This window comes from Bison bison, unplaced genomic scaffold (genome assembly GCF_000754665.1).
Source record: "Bison bison bison isolate TAMUID 2011002044 unplaced genomic scaffold, Bison_UMD1.0 scf7180017864035, whole genome shotgun sequence".
NCBI classification, from domain to species: Eukaryota; Metazoa; Chordata; class Mammalia; order Artiodactyla; family Bovidae; genus Bison; species Bison bison.
The window spans coordinates 16,415,917-16,421,444 of NW_011494607.1; positions in this window are offsets into that span (position 1 = coordinate 16,415,917).

The window sequence follows — 5,528 nt, forward strand, 5'->3', positions numbered from 1 at the left end:
TTGTAATTTTACATTCAGTAATCCCTAAGTGTTCATATCTTACACATTTTCCCTTGTACAGTCAATCGCTTTGTGTATGAAGCAGGAAAAGCTTCCTTCAAATACAGACTATGCAAGAGACTCAGAAGCACTGGTATTCCACCTAGTCATTTTGTCTATGTAAATCTCAACCTTTTTTTTTTTTGGTTGGACAAAGATAATAAATATAGCATAATTTTGAATCTTGCCAAAGAGAGGAAGCGACTAAGTAAGAAAGAACAAGGAAAAAAAAAAAAAAATCCAACACCCAGACATGTAATTCATGATAAGACAAAATCAGTACCCAGAACCACTGTAAGGTCCTTTTGCCTGACTCTGAATCTAATCAAGCCTCTAGACCTAATAGGAAATACAACAGAGGATTACGTTTACAAACTTCCTCAGGGAAACAATCAGTCAAATCTAGAATGTTGAACAGTCAATAAGAAAAATGACCTTGCTTCCCTGCCAAATCAATGTCATGAAAAAGCAGGGGGCCAATTATAAAAGAACACAAGAGATTTAAGAATCATAATCAAAATGGGACCTCCCTGGCAGTCCAGGGGTTAATACTCAGTGCTTCCACTACAGGGGGCAAGGGTTTGACCCCTGGTCAGGGAGCAAAGATCCCACATGTTTCGAGGTAGGGACAAAAATAAAAAAGAATAATAATCATGAAATGCAGTGTGTGGACTTTGTGTTCTATTTTGACCAAACCACCTATGAAAAGAATCCTTGAAACAGGACAAGCGGGTTATAAACTAAGTATTAGATACTATAAAAGAATTATTGTTAATTATGTTAGATGTGATAATAACATCACAATTACATATAAAACAGAAATTTCATCACAGGTACATACTGAAGAATTCTATAATCTTGTAAAAAATAGGAGGAGGAATAGATGAAAATGACTGATTAATTTATGAAGCTGGGGACAGATACATGGAGGTTTATTATGTCTTACTTCCCATTATTGTGTATATATATTTGGAAAGTCCCCTAACAAAGTTATTATTTTTAAAAAAGCTCTGTGTTTTGATGTATTGGATGTTGAGTTGATCTTTTATTAAAATCCTTCTCATGGTTTCACCAACAGGGCAGTGATAAATATATGTAAGTGTGGGCCTTGGTACATCTTTAATATATTTAGAAACAAGGTTTTAGGCTCAGAAGTCTTTTATTTATTTTTTTTAAAGTCTTTATTGAATTTGTTACAATATTGCTTCTGCTTTATGTTTTGTTTTTTGGCTGCAAGGCATGTGGGATCTTGGCTCCCTAACCCGGGATTGAACCTGCACCCCCTGCATTGGAAGGCAAAGTCTTAACCACTGGACCACCAGGGAAGTCCCAGAAGTCTTTTATTATAATATTTTTGACCAATAGTTACTAGTCACATTCAAGACATGGTTTAAGTCAGTGCACAGTGGAGACAAAGCTCTAAAGCCAGTCCTTTTGCTTCAGTGGGGTAGGATTGGACAAAAGGAGGGACTCTGTGGGCTTCCCTGATAGCTCAGTTGGTAAAGAATCCTCCTGCAAAGAGAGCCCAGTTCAATTCCTGGGTCAGGAAGATCCCCTGGAGAAGGGATAGGCTACCCACTCCAGTATTCTTGGGCTTCCCCTGTGGCTCAGTTGGTAAAGAATCCGCCTGCAATGAGGGAAACCTGGGTTTGATCCCTGGGTTGGGAAGATCCCCTGGAGAAGGGAAAGGCTACCCACTCCAGTATTCTGGCCTGGAGAATTCCATGGACTTTATAGTCCATGGGGTCGCAAAGAGTCAGACATGACTGAATGACTTTCACTTCACTTCACTTCACTTCTGCGGAAAAAGTACTCGATCCCCCAACATAGCTTGCTCTCTGTGTTCCAGGTGCCCCCTACAAGTGTCTCTGTGCCCCGATAACAATCCAATGACTAGCTTTGGCTGCCTCCACCTTAGTATGCCCATGGTGAAGTCTACAGGTAAGTCCATAGAGACCAACTGGGTGGATGTTCCTATCTTTTTCGTAAGCTGCAATGAAGACATAATGTCTTGGCCTTTTCCCTCCCCATCTTACCCCATCACACCGTCCCCTCCCCCCAGAGAAGGTGGATACTCCAGCGTGAACACACAAACACACATATACCAAATGAACATTGCAGTGGTAGATGCAACAGGCCAAGACCAGTCAGAGGAGATGGAGAGCAGCCAGTCAGCCTGCTTTTGGCCTTTGTCTTAGTCCAGTGTTTCTCCAACACTGGTGTCTGGACTTATATTAGCACAAGATTCAATTTTAGGAGAGGATAACCTTTACTATGTGTATTTAATTTGTTATGAATTAGAAAATGTAACAAGCACATCACTCTCCTGGGTATTCTTTAGATAAAGCTAAGTTTTAAAAACTTGGTCAATATTTTTAAAATCTCAAAGGAATAAAAAGTACAGCTACTTTGAGGATACAACAAATTCACAAAGGTATTTCATAAGCAACCAAGAGTTTTGAGATTCTACCTTTTATCTGTAGAAGCAGGACGAAGCTTCATAGCTCACACATTGCTAGCCTAACTGTGCAGGGACTTCACTAAAAATGAAAGGTAGTGAAGCGGATAAGTGAATCCTTTGGTGTTTGATAATCACAAATTCTTCTTCTAGTACCACCATGATGGAGGGACACAAGGAGATTAATTAACCTCTTCAACCCTCACTTTCTTGGTCTGTAAATTGAAAATAAGAATGAAGTGTTATGAGGATTAAGACATTGATCTAAAACACTTAGTCTCTGATATGAAGTAAACGTCAGTGCATGTTACACTATTACTAATGGCACAGAGTCTGTATTTTCTAGGTATTCTTTTATCACATTCCCGTTTAGAAAATTGTGGCATAATAGGCAGCAAATGTGAAAATTTTCCACTTAGAAATATAATTAACAATATTCAATATCAGTGTCATTGACAGTCAGGGGTTATTGTTTTCAGCATGAATTTTTTAACAAGAGAAGTGGTTCTTACCCTGGTGATAGTAAGTTTTATCACTTTTTCTGTCTTCTCTCCCCGGGACCTCAGCAGTGAAATCTCAGGAGTCCTAACCACTAGTCCACTAGGGAAATCCCATTTTATCTGTTTTGTAATGACTTGTTTTTAATACAATTGATATTTTTTAAAACAACTATAATTGGCTTTACAAAGAACTTTTAAATTATATTTAGAAGTTATAACTATTTAGAAGTTATAAAATCTCAGTATTTTAGCTTTTTAAAAATATAAGCATGTATTTGAGCTAAAAGGAATTTTGTTTGAATATTTTGTTTTTCTTGGAAGTAAGCCAAAAACCTCCATTTTAGGATAAAAATCACTAATAAAAAACGATTATCCTCAAAATTACCATATACAATCATTTCCATTCCTTATTTTACATAATTATGTATTTTTCCAAAGAAGATATAGATGACTAACAGGCACATCGTGAATTACCAGAGAAACACAAATCAAAACCAATATGAGATAAAATATGACACTTGGGTTGCTTCCAAATCTTGGCTATTGTAAACAGTCCTGCTATGAATATTGGGGTGCATGTAAAACCACAATGAGATATCACTTCATATCTGTCAGAATGGCTATCATCAAAAAGCCTACAAATAACAAATGTCAGAGAGGATGAAGAGAGAAAGGAACACTTGCACACTGTCAGTGGGGATGTGAATAGGTGCAGCCACTCTGGAAAATAGCAGGGAGGTTCCTCAAAAAATTAAAAATAGAGTTACCATATGATCCATCAATTCCACTGGACATATATCTGAAAAAAAAGAAAACACTACCTCAGAAAGATACACGAGTTTGGGGGAGAATGGATACATGTATATGTAAGGCTGAATCCCTTTGCTGTTCACCAGAAATTATCACAACACCATTTGTCAGTTGGCTATAACACCAAAACCAAATAGGTTTCCCAGGTGACTCAGAGGTAAAAAATTCACCTGCACAATGCAGGAGCTACAGGATACCTGGGTTCGATACTTGGGTCCAGAAGATCCCCTGGAGAAGGGAATGGCAACCCACTCCAGTGTTCTTGCCTGGAGAATCCCATGGACAGAGGAGCCTGGCAGGCTACAGCCCATAGAGTCGCAAAGAGTCAGACAGGACTGAAGCGACTGAGCACGCATGCACAAGCAATACAAAATAATTAAAAAAAAACAAAACACAAGAAGGTATATGTGCAACCCAATATTCATAGCAGGACTATTTACAATAGCCAAAATTTGGAAGCAACCTAAGTGTCATTCAACAGACAAGAGTGCATAAAGAAGATGTGATATATATAGATATACATAAAATATTTCTTAGCCATAAAAAAGAATGAAATTCTGCCTTTTGCAGAGATGTGGATGGACCTAGAAAATATAATTGTTAGTGAAATGTCAGACAGAGAACGACAATTATTGTATGATATCCCCTATCGGTGGAATCTAAAGCACAAATGAATGTGTGTGTAAAACAGAAACAGACTCATGGACATAGAAAACAAAATATTGGCTGCAAATGGAGAGAGGGAAGGGAGAGGGACAAATTAGTAATATGGAGTTGGCAGCTACAAACTGCTACTCATAAAATAGATAAACAACAGGATATATTCTACAGCACAGGGAATTATAGTTATTATCTCGTAATAACTTTTAATGGAGTATAATCTGTAAAAATACTGAATCACTATGCTATATACCTAAAACTAATATACTTTTATAAATCAACTGTAACTTCAATTTAGAAATATGAAACAGAAAAAGTGAAAGCTAACATAGGATTTGTGTTTTGGTAAGTCAAAGCGATAATAGCAGTGCCCACTAGAGGAAGAGAAAGAAAAGAACTACTTCTAACTCCTAGGGGAAGGGGTTGGGGAAAGTGAAGGAATGAATTACTGAACCAGAAGCCTCCCTAAGTAGGAACATGCCATGGTTTGGGAGACTAAATTGATAAGGCCAGCTGATTTAAACAAAGCTGTTAAGGCTTAGATGACAAACGTGCCAGAATATTCCAGAAGGGAGACGCTAGATTTCGTGGTGGGATGTTATTGCTCCTGAGAGAAACAGAAAGAGAGAGAGAGAGTGAGTGAAGAGCCAAAAAGAGGAGGAAGAAGGAAAGGGAGATGGCCTGAAACTGGAAGGAGTAAGGATCAGTAAAACTCCCCAGCGGTGGAGTCCTCGGGATCTTGTAAGATCTGTTATAAAGTTGTGCTGCTTGTAGTTATTTGCATTTCTAGAATGCAGATCATTCCTTCATCTCTCCAGAAATTCAGCAAAGCCTAAGTTACAAGCGCTTTTAGAACAATTATTTTTGGCTGTTGTTGGTTTTGTTGTTATTTAGTCGCTAAGTTGTGTTGACTCTGTGACCCCATGGACTGTAGCCCACCAGGCTCCTCTGTCCATGGGATTCCCCAGGTAAGACTACTGGAGTCAGTTGCCATTCTCTTTGCCAGGGGATCTTCCCAACCCACATCTCTTATGTCTCCTGCACTGTCAGGCCAATTCTTT